Genomic DNA, 17,469 nt, shown 5'->3' on the forward strand with positions numbered 1-17,469 from the left:
AAAATGGCTACCTGGTGCCAGTGTTGTGGCATAGCAGGTAAAGCCACCACCTGCAGTGCTGGCATCCCATATGGGCACTGGTTCAAGTACTGGCTGCTCCACTTCCAACCCAGCTCTCTGCTATGGCCTGGGAAAGCAGAAGATGGCCAAATCCTTGTACCCCTGCACCCACATGGGATGACCCAGAGGAAGCTCCTGGCTCCTGGCTTCAGGTTGGCGCAGCTCCTCCCACTGTGGTCAATTGGGTAGTGAACCAGCGAATTGAAGCCCTCTCTCTCTCTCCTCCTCTCCTTCTCTATGTAAACCTTTCAAATGAAATAAAGAAATCATTAAACAAAAAGGCTACCTATATTTTAATGCTTCCTCATGTCCTTTTAAAACATTATAAACTTTTAAGGAGAACAGAAAACCAACCAAGAACTGCGACAGAGGAAGTCTAGAAAACATTGTCCATGATCACACAAACACTGGAAGCAGAGAAGCTGGATGAGAGCCCACACTGGCAGAGACACCTGGGCCATTACACACAGGAATTGCTGATCCTACCGTGTCCATGGTGGCACTTGAAAGATAACATCTTGTAGGCAGCAACGCTAAAAGGAACAGATGCTACTGTGCCTAGGGAAATACTAAAAAAAAAAAAAAACCTTAAGACTCCATAATTTAAATGATTTGCCACTGGATAGCTTTAAAAAAAAGGGAGTGGTAGCAGTCTTCGGAAGATGACTGAGGGAAGATGGAGGCAACTTCGAGAAGGTAGGTATTCTCTGCAGGCTTGGGACTCAGAAAAAAAGTAGATGTGACTAAAAACAACGATGAGACAATCTTATCAAAAAATAGAAAAGCAAATAACCTCATCATTTATTTTTTTAGAAACTGTATTTCATTGTGGGTCATCCAAGATGTTAAGCACGAAAGAGATTATTCAAGAGCCAGCACTGTGTTGTAGTGGATGAAGCTAGCGCGATGCCTGCAGCTGGTATCAAATATGGGCACTGATTTGTGTCCCATGCTGCTCCACTTATGATCTGACTCCCTGCTAATGCACCTGGGAAAGCAGAAGAAGATGGCCTAATGCTTGGCTCCCTGCCACCCACATGGAACACCCAGAAGAAGCTCCTGATTTCAGCCTGGCCTAGCCCCAGCCTTTGCAGCCATTTGGGGAGTGAACCAGCGGAGGGAATACCTCTCTCAATCTCTCAGTCTCTCTCTCTGCCTGTAACTACCTCTCAAATAAATAAATATAAGCAAAAAAAAAAAAAAAAAAAAAAAAACCTATGTCTTGGGTTAGCTGAAAAATTGTATATTTAAAAAATAAAGAACATCACTAATTCAGAATTTCGAAAATAGAAATAGTAATAGATATTACTAAGAAATTAACTAAAGATTAAGGTAACATTATTTCAGAAAGGAAAAATAAAAAGATCCAACAGAGTGTAGATAGGATCAAAAGTAAAGGTTAAATAACTAGACATGCTATAAGAGCAGAATAAAACTGGTATAAATGACAAAGAAATTATACGAGTGTCAAAACAATTCAGATGTTTAATAGAAAACAAGATGTAACTTACAACTTCACTAAGACTTGACTCTCATGTTGCTAGATTCCATCAAGTTTGTGGGAAAAAAATCATTACTAAATAACAGATAACTTCTTATGCTTAAAGAAAACACCCTCTGAGCCACAGCCAAATATGAAGTAATTAACAAGGTCAAAAAGTATAGGCATCTAACTCCTCAACACCAATGTACAAAAATGTGGGATGATGCCATTAAGCAAAATCTAAGAACTAACCAATGAAGGAATACACAGTTGAACTTATATTAAAACTATAGAGGCCGGCGCTGCAGCTCAATAGGTTAATCCTCTGCCTTGTGACGGCACACCAGGTTCTAGCTCCAGTCGGGGCGCCAGATTCTGTTCCGGTTGCTCCTCTTTCAGTCCAACTCTCTGCTGTGGCTCAGGGGTGCAGTGGAGGATGGCCCAAGTGCTTGGGCCCTGCACCCGCATAGGAGACCAGGAGAAGCACCTGGCTCCTGGCTTCAGATCAGCGTGGTGCACCGGCCACTGTGGCCATTGAGGGGTGAACCAATGGAAAAGGAAGACCTTTCTCTCTCTCTTACTGTGCACTCTGCCTGTCAAAAGAAACCCAGTTTTAATGTGATAAACAAAAAAACTTATACACAGGAGATCTTCTAAGGGGTATGGTAGATTTATCCAACTAAGACACAATTAGAGTCACTACAGCAAAATGACTGAGGATGAATATAATGAATATTTAATAAATCTAAGAGTAATATAAAGGCAAGAATAATTATAGAAGAATACTATGTAAATGGAATTTACACAGAATTTTAAATGGAAGAAGAAAGATAATCAGTAAAATTGAATTGAATAAGCTTGTGGAATGCCACATGGGTGTTGCTCAAAAGAGAGCAATTAAAAATGAAAAAGTATACCATTCAACTACATAATCCTGTAGCTCATAAAACCACCTAAATCTTCAGTAATTTAAAGCAACAATTATATTAACAAGAATAGGGGTAAATTCCACTGGGCAACTCTGTCTTCTTTGCCTTCTTCACTGTTGTGCAGGAAGATTAATGAGCTGAAAGTCAAGCAAGGCAGTGTGGTAATGTTTCATATCTTCATCTTTTAGGCATGTTCTTCTCATGGAAATTGGAGAGGTACAATAGAACTTTTGGAAACACACAGTGCCTCTTCAAACTTGGTTTTTAAAATGTCATATTATTGTGTTTATTTTATTCTATGGGCCAAAAAGAGTCATATGGACAAAGTCAAAGCAAAAATACAGGCAGAAATGCAAGCATAACCAAACGTAGTATGAATTTACTCCAAAATCAAATGGTAAAGAGTGGGAGCCGGCACCGTGGCTCACTAGGCCAATCCTCCGCCTCGCAGCGCCAGCACACGGGGTTCTAGTCCCGGTCGGGGCGCCGGATTCTGTCCCGGTTGCTCCTCTTCCAGGCCAGCTCTCTGCTGTAGCCAGGGAATGCAGTGGAGGATGGCCCAAGTGCTTGGGCCCTGCACCCCATGGGAGACCAGGATAAGTACCTGGCTCCTGCCATCGGATCAGCACGGTGCACCAGCCACAGCGCGCTGGCCGCGGCGGCTATTGGAGGGTGAACCAACGGCAAAGGAAGACCTTTCTCTCTGTCTCTCTCTCACTGTCCACTCTGCCTGTCAAAAAAAAAAAAAAAAAAAAAAAAAAAAAAAGAGTGGGAACACAGGAGCAGTTGGACAATTAGAGCTAATAATAATCTACTCACCAATAGAAGGCTAAATGGAAGAGAAAAGGACACTGTGTTCATGTTATAAATTTATCACCATAAATGTTAACACTAGAAAAAAAGTTCATCATTATCAAAAGAAATAAAATCCAGATAAAAACAAAGGAAAGCAAATCACAAGTGGATGAAATATAGTAAATACAATACAGTTTTAAAGGATTTACTAACTTATTTCAAAGGCAGAGCAATAGAGTGACAGATCTTTCACCTACTGATTCACTCCCCAAATGGCTACAACAACCAGGTTTGTGCCCGGCAGAATCCAGGAGCCAGGAATTCATCCTGGTTTCCCATATAGGTGGCAGGGGCCCAAGAACTTGGGTCATGCTTTGTTACCTTTCCAGGCTCATTAGCAGGGTGCTGGATCAGAAGTGGAGCAATCAGAAGCAAAGCTAGCATTGTGATATGGGATGTCGGCATTGCAAAGGTCTGCTTAACCGGCTACACCACAATGCCAGCCCCTTTATATAATACATATAATGATTTAGAATCAAAATAATGTGAATTTAGACTAAATACATCAGTCATATTAAGAAATACAGATCAGGTATATGTAAAATACAGATAAGTTTAAATACAGATAAGATAAATTAAAAATATTTTCATTACTTCTCAGCCTTTTGGCTAAGAGCAAATGTAAATTAAAAATATTTTCTAATGGCTCACAGTAAGCTATACCCCAAAACTCATTGCTGAATATAATAGTAACCAATTAAAGCTATGGACAAAGGAATTTTGGGAAAATTCAATATAATATAGAAGTTGCGATATTAATGTTTGAAATTGTTAATTCATAGGCAAAAACCATTAAACAAGACAAAGAACAGTGGTTCATATCACTAAATCTGCAGTTCATAATGAAGATTAATTATGCATCTCTAAGCACCCATAAACAGAGTAGCAAACTTCATAAAGACACTGAAGTTCACCCAAGAAAAACCATGCAGAAACTTGCTAATATGAAACTTTGACACAGAACTTTCTGTTAAGGACAAATCAAGCAGAGCAAAAATCAAATAAGAATATAGAAGGGGCCGGCGCTGTGGCACAGGTTAATCCTCCTCCTGTGGCACCAGCAACCCACATGAGCGCCAGTTCTAGACCCGGCTGCTCCTCTTCCAATCAAGCTCTCTGCTGATGGCCTGGGAAAGCAGTAGAGGATGGCCCAAGGACTTGGGCCCCTGCACCCACGTGGGAGACCCTGAAGAAGCTCCTGGCTTGTGGTTTGAGATTGGCCCAACTCCGGCCGTTACTGCCATTTGGGGAATGAACCAGCGGATGGGAGATCTTTCTCTCTGTCTCTTTCTCTCACTGTCTGTAACTCTACCTGTCAAATAAAATAATATAAAGAATATAGAAGACATAAAATTTTAATAGCATATAACTTGCAGAAGAATATTAAATTTTATACTCTATATTCTAAAAATAAAGAAATTGTAACTTACTTTATGATCACAAGTTAAATATAATCAAATGCCCATGGTAATAAAAGGTTGAATCAGCATACCAAGAGAAACCGTTGGATGTTCCAACAACAGAATATTAGATATGGCTTGTTATAGGATTTGGTACTATGTTATTTATTTAATCCCAGGAAAGTTAGAGAAACAAGAGCTTTCTCTGAAACCAATGCTATCAGAGAGAATGGGCGATTCAGTAACTAGATAATTGTATATTGGGTGCAGCAGAAACTAAGGTAACTGGAGTTCAGCTATATTTGCCAAGAAGAAACAATCACGTGGTCAAGTGATAATAGAAAAGATATTTAGTCGTTTTTATGATTTGCAGTGCTATCTCTGAGTTTTAAACATGCTTATTTCATTTTTCCTATTTTGTCTTCTTTCATTTTGAACACAGAGTTACCCTAATTGATGTTGGTTCTCTGAAGTTTGTACAAATTCACCATTTAAGGTATGTTACAAGACTGGTTTCTTCAACTATTCAACGTGGTGATTTTAAAAGATACAGTCGTAAGTTCGAGATACCCATCTCGTCATCAGGTACACTTAATTCTCCACCCTTTGGCTATCAGCTATACTTCCTGGATCATTTCTAAGGAATAGAAAATAAAATGGAACAAACTGGAAATAAATGTCATTTTTGAGATTCAGTTATGAAAATACTGCAGCTTCTCTCTCTCGCTCTCCTTCTACTCACCCAATAGGTGAGCCAGTTATGTTTTGAAAAAACCTATAGGGCTCCCAAGTGGTTAGCATTAGAGGGCCAATGTGAAGTCAGTGTTCATTAACAGCCTTGTAAATGAACTTGGAAGAGTAGCCTTCAGCCTCAACTGTGCCATCAGATGACATCGAGGCTGGAACCTAATGAAAAGCCCCCAAGCCAGCATCACTCAGCTAAGCTTCTCCTGGATTCCTAAACTACTGAAACTGTGATGTAATAATGTTTGTTGTTTGAAGCCATGAAGATTGAGGATAATTCATTACATAGCAGTCAGTAACTAATGTAATTCATGTTATATAGAGAAAAAAGTTCATATGGACTAAATTAAAAAATATAAACTACCAAAAGCTAATAGAAGCTAAAGTAATATAAAAAGTAAATTCAGTCAATGAAACTCAATTTGGTGACATACATTTTTAATAACTGAAAAAGAGAAAATATTGCTATTTCTTAATTATGATAATACTACTATACAAGTACAGAAAACACACTTTTAGGAAATACAAGTGGAAATATTTAGGGGTTAGATGGTAAGGACTCTCTGCAAATGGTTCTGCCCCCAAAAGCATATGTATGTATATGAAATATGGAAATATTTTAACTGTTGCTTAAGCTAAGTCAGTGGGTATATGGATTTTATTCTTTTGAGAAACATTTCTGTTTGATTTTTAAATAATAAACTGGAATAAAATTATGTAAAGGTAACCTGCAAAACTTTTTACAATATGTACAAAGAACTTTAGAACTTGCCAAATCCTTTCGCAACCAGTCATTCCTTTCCTTGAAATGTAACTCAAGAAAACAGTGAAAGATGTGGCTTAAGTTTGCATATCAGAAAACCTATTTCAGTGCTCATTGTTGCAAAAATTTGTAAGTAATGTAAGCTTTATGCATTACAGAATTTCTTCCTGAAGGATGTAAATTACTTTTGTTATCTGAAAATATTGGCAATTTTACAATTTTTGTAAAAGTAAAGCTTTATATAATGTGTTATAAAGATCTTAATTCTTTAAAATAAAAACACTTTGAGACACGATTTGGTGTAGCATTCCAGGAAATTGTGAACATCTAAATTATAAATCAGCTATTTTTCAATTTTTATAGCATATATAACAATATTTACTCGATCTCAACAATTCTATTTCATTCTCATTATAGCTCACATTTTGTTTCAGTGGAGTGACTTTCTTTTGTATTGCCATAATGGATCTAGATTTGTAGATAGTTCTTTTACCCTTTATAGCTTTCTCACTTCATTCAAGACAAAAGTGTAATTTTTGCATAGTTCCTCAGAGACACTGCAGCTCAAGCCCCTTAGACATTTCAATCTATTGTTCTGCATATATATTGTGAGTTGTGATAATATTTAGGCAAGAAGGTTTGTTTCTTATCTATTTCTTTCATATTCTTACTGTGATTGATCATTCTTATTTAACATGAACTTTGAGTAACTTTTCTAAATCTTTGTTTACTCCATCTTTCCTCAGTTCTCTATGTACAAACAGAATGCCTTTGGGTTATAGAAGTCTAATTGTATTAAATCACCAAAACAAGGACATCTTGCTTAATTACAGATGTTCAAGTCAATGTAATCTCTTCTAGGGCAAAAAAATATATAGATATTTATAAACTTTAATTGGTACAAAAGTTAGATCTCTATGGATCTAACCAGGCCAACTCCTACTTGTAAAGTTGGCAGTTCTTCAGAATATATTTGGGGAAATGCATTTAAGGTGTTTGATAAGTGTTTGTTGAAGTTTTGGCAGCAAAGTATGCCGACGTCTGGCCTTCAAGGAGTCTAATGAGGGATATGCAACATAAATCGACATTGGTGACTTCGTAAGTACAAGCATCTCTCAGCATCCATGGCAGATTGGTTCCAGGACACCTGTATACCAAAATCCAATGATTCTCATATCCTCCATAGAAAGGAGCCTAGTATTTGCATGTAACTTTGTATATACTCCTGTACCATTTAAATCATCTCTAGATTATTCGTAATAACTAGTACAATGTAAGAAATTGCTACCTTATATTGTTTAAGGAATAATGACAAGAGGAATTGTCTGTACATGTTCAGTTCACAAACAAATCTTAAAGAAATATTTTTGATCCATGGTTGGCTAGATCTACTGATTCAGAACAACAGCTATGGAGGATCGACTGTACTATGAAAGGAGACATATGCACAGGATATATGAGACAAGAGAACAAATCAAAGTTCAACCCAGGAGTTCATGAATATTTCAGAACTATAAAAAATTATCCTTCCTTAGTTTGCTTATCTTCATTAAAAAAGAACCAGATTTATTCTTTTAGGAACCATTGGTCAGCAAATTTCATTTCTTAGATACAATAGCATTATTTTCATCATGATAACTACTAACAAGCTAGGTTCAACAATGTGGGAAGTGAAGTCTACATTAGCAAAATATTGGAAGAGATTTTAATTTTTTCTTAACATAATTACAATTGAACTCCGATTCTTGCTGCCTACTGTCTTATTTATGGCAGGCAGAGTTGTGTATATGCATTTCAAACCAAACCATTTTCCTTTTGTTGAGCTTTCAATTCTTTTATCACTTCAGTCTGCAGCTGGCACATACTTAATCTTTTATTTGGAGTTTTCAATGATTTCACAGAGTGGCACAAGCAATATTTCTACCAGACCAAGGCAGCACATTGCATTCTAAATTTTTCTCATGGGAAAGTACATCATTTAACTATGAAAATCATTTTTGCATTTGAAAAACTAGACATTTTTTGCACATGTTGGAAAATCACTTTGAACTTTTTAAATTATTGATTTAACAATGGCACTTAGAGAATATCATTGAGCATGTTACATGTTGACATGTTTGAAACTGCTATTGGATTTCCCCGGTTTGGGGAACACACATGATTCCATATACAGAGTTGCTGATGAGCAATTCTTTGATAATATCAGCAATATTTCTAATTGTTTTATGAAACTACTAATCCAATATTAAGACTGGCAGACTTTTATAACATTTAGGACAGATGTTTCTCCTCTTAGAAACTAGAATCAGGGAATTCCAAGATGGCAGAACAGTGACAGGGTGGTCTGTTCTAGGATAAGCTAAAATAGTAAAAAAAAATTATATATATATATATGCATATGCATTATTAGGAGAGAGTTGGAGGAAAAACTGCAGTGGAGATTCTGAGGAGGGAAGAGAAATGCCATGGATCTGTGTGGAAGCTGCAGATGCACAACAATGAACACAGACACAACACGTGACCCCAGCAGCCCTGAGCCAGAGAAAGCACCAGCTTTGGAGAGCAAAGTGGATCAGACTGCAGCTTTCTGTGCCACTACTGGAATAGCTGGAAGGAGAGCACAGTGCACTACATTGTCTTTGAGTAGGGTCCACAGCCCTGAGGGGAACAGGGCATCCACTCACCCAAAGAAAAAGGAAAGGGGCAAGAATCACTCCCCATCCCTCACCACCGCAGCATCCAGCAAGTGGATATGAAAGGGCAGGAGCCATTTTGGACATAAATAGATGGCAGCTGCTGCAGGTCTTGTGTGAGCACCCAGCAGCTCATGAGGTCAGTCTCCATTTTGTCCACAGAGGCAGCCACAGCAGCTTCACAGCACCCACCCAGCAATGGGTAGGGAGAAGCAGCCATTCCGACATCGGTACCACCTGTTGTGAGTCACTGCAGTGGGATCCAGGCCAACACTGAGGACTGTACAGATCCTTTGTGCAGCTCATGTAGAAGCATGGATGAGTATTACACTCACTGAGGGCTAACAGCCAGGCATTAATCACATTGGAGGATAGGATGTGAGGGTATGATTAAGCCAATGGAGGTAAACATATACCCCTTCTGTTAATAAAAGGAGATGAACCATGCCCAACGTGGGTGTTGACTTGGATACTCACCCTACCATGGAGCACTGACCATAGCTCCCTGGCCACATCCAGCACACATCTCAGGGTATTCACTGAAAGAGCAGATATTCCTCTAAGCCACATAGGTATAGTTCAAATATAAAAGCCATTGGAGGAAAAAAACAAAAAGTTTCTGGGCAAATGCCCAAAACTTAAAGCAGAAATTCAACAAGATAAGGAGAATAACATGAACTCCTCCAAAAGGAACACAACAACACTTCAATACTATAATATGAAGAATAAGAGATTGGTGAGCCGGCCCTGTGGCACAGCATGTTAGCATCCTGGCCTGAAGCACCGGCACCCCCATATGGCCACTGGTTCTAGTCCTGGCTTCTCCTCTTCTGATCCAGCTCTCTGCTAACCTGGGATAGCAGTAGAAGATAGCCCAAGTCCTTGGGCCCCTGCACCCACATGGGAAACCTGGAAGAAGCTCCTGGCTCCAGATCGGCGCAACTCCAGCCATTGTGGTCATCTGGGGAGTGAACCAACGGATGGAAGACCTCTCTGTCTCTACCTCTCTCTGTAACTTTGTCTTTCAAATAAATAAATCTTCAAAAAAAAAAAAAAGATTGATGAAATGATGGTAACAGAAATCAAAAGATTAATCACAGAATTAATCAGAAGCAATGAAAAGCAAATCCACAAAATAAAAGAAATCCATGCATGAAATAATTTTCCCAATGAGATTTTAAACAAATCAAAATGAAATATTAGAAATGAATAGTTCAATAATCAAATGAAAAATGCAGATGAAAATGTTACGAGCAGACTTGGTGAGGCAGAAGAAGGAATATATGAGCTAGAAGACAAATCTTTGGAAATTTTTCAGACAAAAAGAAATTAGAAATATTAAAAACAGTGTTGGAGATTCATGGTGTCCTATCAAATGACCCAACATAAAGGTCTTACAAGTTCCTGAAGGCATGGAAAGAGAATGGATAAGAAAGCCTATTTAGTGAAATAATTATAGAAAAATTTCCCATTTTGGAGAAAGAGATGCCCAGGTACAGGAAGCACATATAACTCCTGATAGATTTATCAGTAGTAACCTTGAGTGTAAATGGCCTCAATTCTCAAATTTAAAGATACACACTGGCTGAGTGGATTAAAAAATAAGACCCATCCATTTGCTGCCTACAAGAAACACACTTCAAAGATACACAGAATGAAAGTAAAATGATGGAAAAAAATATCCTATGTTAACAGAATGAAAAAAAAAAAAAAGAGGTCAGATATAAGCACGCTAATCAAACAAACTAGACTTTAACACTTAAACTGTTAAAAGAGACAAAGAAGGGCATTATGTAATGACTAATGGATCAATTCACAAGGAAGCTGTGACTATAATAAATGTATATATACCCAATTACTAGGCACCTGGCTATTTAAGATAAATGATAATAGATCTAAATATAGTCATCAACTCCATTACAATAGTAACAGGGGACTTCAACACCCAACTTTAATCAAAGGACAGCTCAACTGGAGAGAAAAAAAAAAAAAAAAGAAAAAAAAAAGAGCTAATTGGCACTATGGACCAAATGGACCTAAGTGATATCTACAGAACTTTTTATCTCACAATAGCAGAATACACATTCTTCTTCACAACACATGGAACTTTTTCTAGCATAGAACATATGCTAGACCCTAAAGCAAGTCTCAGAAAAATAAAAATAAGAGAAATCATACCATCATCTTTTTTGATCACGATGGAATGAAGCTAGAAATCAACAACTCAAGAATCTCTAGAACACGTGCAAACCCATGGAGACTGAACAACGTGTTCTTAAATGAACAGTGGGTCAGAGAAGAAATCAAAATAAAAATCAAAATTTTTCTGGAAACGAATAAAGATGACAATACAACATGTCAAACTTATGAGATACAGCAAACATAATGTTATTTTGGAAGCTTATAGCAATTGGAGCCTACAGCAAGAAATTTGAAAGGCACTAAATCAATGAGCTATCAATACATCTCAAGGACCAAGAAAAACAACAAACCAAACCCAAATTTAGGAGAAAAGAAATAATTAAAATTAGAGAAGAAATTAACAAAATTGTAACCAGAAAAAACATACAAAAGATCAGTGAAATGAAGAGTTTAAAAAAAAATGAAATTGATATGATTGGTTCAACCAAAAGTGAGAGAGAGAAAGAAGAACCAAATCAATAAAATCAGAGATGTAAAAGGAAATGTAACAACATATACTACAGAAATTAAAAAAAAAAAATCAGGAATTACTACAAAGGGCTCTATCCCAGCAAATTGGGAAACCTAGAAGAAACGGATAGATCCCTAACATAAACTATCTACCAAAATTTAGTCATGAAACACAGAAAACTTAAATAGACCAATAACCAAGATGGAGACTGGATCTGTAATAAAGACCTCCAAACAAAGAAAAGCCCAGAACTGGATGGCTTCGCTGCTAAATTCTATTAGAGCTTTAGAAGAGAACTAATCCCAATTCTCAAGCATTCAAAACAATTAAAAGGGTAGAGAATCTTCCCAAACCCCTTCCATGAGGCTAGCAACCTTATTCCAAACCAGAAAAAATACAACAGAGAAACAGAATTATAAACCAATATCCCTGATGAACATGGATCTGAAAGTCCTCAACCAAATACTAGCTAATCAAATCCAACAACACATCAGAAAGATCTTTCACTGGCATCAAGTAGGACTTAAGCCTGGCAAGCAGTGATAGTTATACTTTTACAAATAAATAAATGTGATGCATTACATTAAAAAACTGAAGAACAAAAATCATTATCTTAATAGACACACTTGATAAAATATAACATCCTTTCATTATGAAAACCTTAAACAAATTGGGAATAGAAGGAGCATTCCTCAACACAATCAAGGCAATTAATGCAAACCCATGACCAGTATCTTATTGAATGGGGAAAAATTAGAAGCATTCCCACTAAGATCTGTAGGATCTGGAACCAAACAAGGATGCCTACTCTCACCATTGCTATTCAGTATAGTCATGGAAATTTTATCCAAAATCATTAGGCAGAAAAAGAAATAAAAAAGATGCAAATTGGAAAGGAAGAAGTCAAACTATCCTTATTTGCAGATGACACGATTCAAAATATGGGGGGTCCAAAAGACTCCACTCTCATAGGAGAGTGGTAAAATGGTAGGATATAAAATTAACACACAAAAATCAATAGCCTCTGTATTCACAGACAATGGCATGGCTGGGAAAGAATTTCTAAAATCAATCCCATTCACAATAGCTACAAAAAAAAAAAACCATTAAATATCTTGGAATAAATTACCCAGAGATGTCAATGATCTCCATGATGATAAGTACAATAAATTAAAGAAAGAAACTATATTCAAATGCCACACTTGATGTTTTTATTTTAACTGATACATAAATATTACACATCATTAAGGGTTACCATGTGATGGTTAGTATATAAATGTTCTGTGTGCTTTTCATATCAGTGTAAATTTACATCCTGAAACACTAGTCATTGCTATTGAACCTATTTCATTTTCAAGATTTCATTACATTTATACTTCCTTTTCATTCCAAGCGTCACACCTTTATGAATTTATGTTTCCTCCTATGACTATAGTGATCCCCAGAATACTTAACACAATAAGGCACTTGGAAACCTTCTTTTGTGACTTCATTTGTGACAGAAAAAAATTAACAAATCTGTTGCATTTTTAAATGATTGGGTATATGAAGTTACTCAGCACATAGCAGTTACTAAAAAGTGTCTCTGTATAGGGTTTTAGTGTGGTGATTAAAAATGCACTTAGAACACCAGCAACTGAGTCAAGTATGAGTAGCAGCTCTGCCCCTAATACAAGTTTCCTGCTAATGTACACCTTTGGAGTCACCAACTGTTTGGGTCCTGGACGTCCATATGGAAGATCCAGATTGGATTCCTGACTTCAGCCTGACCCAGCCTCCGCTGTTGCTGGAATCTGGGGAGCATACTGCTAGATGAGAGATTTGTCTTTGTACATGCCTGTCTCTATTACCTTTCAAAAAATAAATAAAAATTAGCAAAATTAAACTGCAGCCTTTTCTATCTATAATCACAAAAAAAAAATCAATCAGTGGTCTCCAAAGTTGTATATGAATACCTTTGGGTATATTGTGTGTTTATGTGTGTGGGAGTGGGTGGATCCAGAATTGGTTTAGCAAAAAAATAAGTTCTTATATATTACTGTATTATTATATTCCATTAAGTTGTCTATACGTATACATCTTACATCACACAATATATTTATATAGATTTATAATACACACCTAATTTTCTTGGTTGGTACTTTTAAAAGTTTGGAATCCACTGGATCTCTCACATCCTATTTCGTAAATCTTTCTGTATTTGATTAGTATTACATGAAAATATAATGCACTGCTGAAAAGGCTTAAGGGCTTGGAAATTTAGAAAGTCAAAGTCTGTAGTAGGAAGATAAGTCATAAATATGTGATTGATATAAACAGATGGACAGACATGTATACATCACTATCATTCTCAGAAGATTTGCAGCAGAACATTGTTAACAAATGTTTGAAGCATTCAGTTCACACTGTAATTTGTATTTTATGTAAGCTGGATTAGAGCATGGGCTCTGCCTTAACTTTTACTTTGTCCTCCAAATAATATAACTAGGTGAAACATTGAAGTATGCTAACAATGTTTAGCAAACATGTTAAATATATAATAATTTGCAGCCAAAACCACCTAAAATAGTCATCCCATTCCAGATATCCCATTATACACTTTTGAGTAATGAGCACCAAATAGCCATTGGGCTTGATGATCAGAAAGGCAGGTGTACAATGAACATGGGCTTCATCAGACATTTCTCTTAATTCTGTCACATAATAGCTTTAAATCATTAAGCAAACATTCTGTAAGTCTCAAGTTTTTTTGCGAAGTCAGTATAACACTCTGAAGGAGAGTCAAGGGTATGTGACATTACATGGGGGGATTACTTCAGTGTTGGGCGCATAAGCACTCAATTAGAGCTAGTAGCTGCTATAACGGGTTGTGTCCTTGTGGTTCTTTTTCTACTTGGTTAGAGAAACTAATTTATGCTATGAGTCCAACTTCAATAAAATTTCATATGCTGTCGTATCTCTGCACTATGTTGAAAGCTTGGATTTATGACTGTGCAAAACCAGGAAATTAATTTCATATCCAATTTTGCGATCTCCACTATTCCTTTCTTCAGGTATCTAAACGTTGATTTTCTACATCGATGTTCATATACCACATATGAGGAGATGATCTGGTATCTATCTCCAAAATTGTTACTAGATCTCAGTGCTCACATCTAATATTAAGAGTCCTCTTAGATTCATTTCCCCATGTTTCTGAATTCCTTGAACTTCGTCTAAGGTGGATACATGTATCAGCCTTTCACATTCTCTTTCAAAATGAAATTTCCTCTCAGCCTTCTTCTCTGCCCAAACCAGGAAGCAACCCTCCTGCTCCCCAGCAGTCCTGTTATGTTTTCACAATATTAGGAGGCTCTGTCTGCTAGTTGGAACCATTTTGGCTTATTATAAGGGCTCATACTGTACTTCATTAGCAGGGCTGCTGTGAAATTAGGAAACATTTGTGAAAATTACAGGATATTTAGATGTGTTTCTTGCTGAAAATATGCAAAACCCTTCGGGGAAAATACAGGCAGATGGTGTTTTAAACATTTATTGTTTTCTTATGTATTTGTAAACAAGTAGCATAAATGAAGAATTTCAGAATGATCTTTAGGAAAACTAGTAGCAAATTAATTGTGGACTTATATAAAATAAACTGTGCCACTATTAGTATCTGAACAGTGTATTATTTTCCCAATTGTATTTTAATGTTTTGAAAAAGTTTCAAAATTGATCCAAATCAATTGTTGAAAATCTCCAGGAAAAAAAAAAAAAGCAGCAGTTTTTGCTATCTCCCCTCAAGGTTTAATTTTTGTTGTTCATGTAAACTCAAAAATTAACACATCAATAATATTAATATTCTTCCTCAGCTATACAGAAGTACCATTTATATCTATCCAAAAAACCTTAGATAGCACAAATCTACAGGCATCTAGAAATATTCACTTACTATTCTATTTAAGAGCTCAGAAATGGAACTGATTTTCTTGAGTTCTCTCTGGACAAAAGCTGTGATTTTTAGAGTTAACAGGTGCTACCCTGAGGACCTTTTCAGAGTGTATGATAGCATGTGAACAACTGTGCGTGAAGGAAAATGTCCTTAGATTCCAGCTATTTGGGCTCTAAGGCAAAAATATTATTTACTAGTTGTGATCATCAGAGTTCAAATCTAATTCTCATGAAAGCAAGGAGGTATTTTTGAGAGTATACATCATCTATATGCCTCCACTAATTGACATAAACATTCTCCCTACTTTGCCTAACGTTTCTTTGCCCTTGTTTCCATAATAATTTCCCATCACATTCTATTTTTCATGGTTGTTTATAGAAAAGCAGATAAAAGGTTCAAATGAGGTATTTGCTCACCAGAAAAAGTACTTCTAAGGAGTATGCACAAGAAATAAAATGTCTTTTAGATACATTATTGATAAGCAAAGCTATTTTAGTGTAAGATTTTATTGTATTTTGACATTCAGATTAACTTTCTCTGGTTGCAGATGAACACAAATGCACAGAGAAATATTCGATTTTAGTGAAAATGGTGAAGGCAGTGAATCATTGTTTTTCAGACTTTCACAAACAGATAGTCATTTCCCCCCAGCATTCTCATGGGACTTGGAGTTAGAAATTGAATTGCCTTTCCTCTCCTCCCTTGGAGAGAATTCTCAAGGGAATTGGAGTTGGAATTGAATTGCTCTTTTACTGCATTTCCCTCATTTTCTCATAATTACAGAAACTAATAGATATATTTCAGAAACTTCTGGGGATTTGTGGAGGAGTATGTTGAATATAAAAATGCTCTGAAGGCCATAGACACTAGTCCAGTGTTCCAGGTAAGCTGGTTGCTCATGTGGGATGAGCTGTGACAAGGCAGCTCCGTGTTCTTCCCAGACAGGCCCTGGATAGTTGAGCGAATTCTACTCTTATTAGGTATCATGCATTTCCATGAGAAAAGGAACAGTCTCCTTCAACTCTTCTAACAGAGGGAATATTTGTAATACACTTCTCTCTAACCCTTAATTCTGAGTTTTAATTACTAAAAATTAAATAAAATTAGTTTAAAGTACACAATACTAGGTACCTCACCCAGGGTGACATTAATCCTTTGTTTATATCCTGCTTCTCAATTTGAGTGATTTAATTTATTCAAAAACATTCTTTAAATTAAAGTTGTTTTAACTTGCAGAAGTCTCTTAATTGCTTTAATTCCCAGTCCACACTTTTCCATTCTGCCCTTAAGTAACCATTAACATTTTTTAAATATCTTGAAAAATCAGGATATAGTGCTCTGCTGAATGGAGCAGAATCCTCTTTCTCTAGGTCCGGAGACCTGCACTGTACCACCACGCCTCTGCTCCTCATGAGGACAAAGCACCTGCAGATATCACATTCATCACCCTTCTGTGTCTCTTTTACGCAGGAAAGTAATTATGTACAAATTACATATATTTTGTAGACAACAATTCCCCTCTTAACATCCCTTTCTTTTTATGTCTTTTCTGAAACAAAGCCAGGTGTCTGAAGTTCAACCTTGGAACTCCCAACTTTGGAAACAAAGTGAGAGAAGAAATTTCTGGACAGTAGCCAAAAAGTGCTGGAAATCAGAACTTGGTTTCTATTGAGGGTGTTTTTGTTAAGAAAGTCTATCATCAAGGGTGATCTTTTGTGCAGGGGTTGACACCACTTATGACATCTGCATACCATATTGGAATGCCAGGACTCAAGTCCCAGCTCCATTTCAGATTCCAACTTCTTGTTAGCATGGACCCTGGGAAGCAGCAGCTGGTAGGTCCAGTACTTGGATCCCTGTCACCCATGTTGGAGAATTGGATTGAGTTTCTAGCTCCTAGCTCTAACCTCTACCATTCCCAGCTGTTCTAAGCTTTGGAAGATCTTTGTCTCTGTCTT

Source organism: Oryctolagus cuniculus, chromosome 1 (genome assembly GCF_964237555.1).
Source record: "Oryctolagus cuniculus chromosome 1, mOryCun1.1, whole genome shotgun sequence".
NCBI classification, from domain to species: Eukaryota; Metazoa; Chordata; class Mammalia; order Lagomorpha; family Leporidae; genus Oryctolagus; species Oryctolagus cuniculus.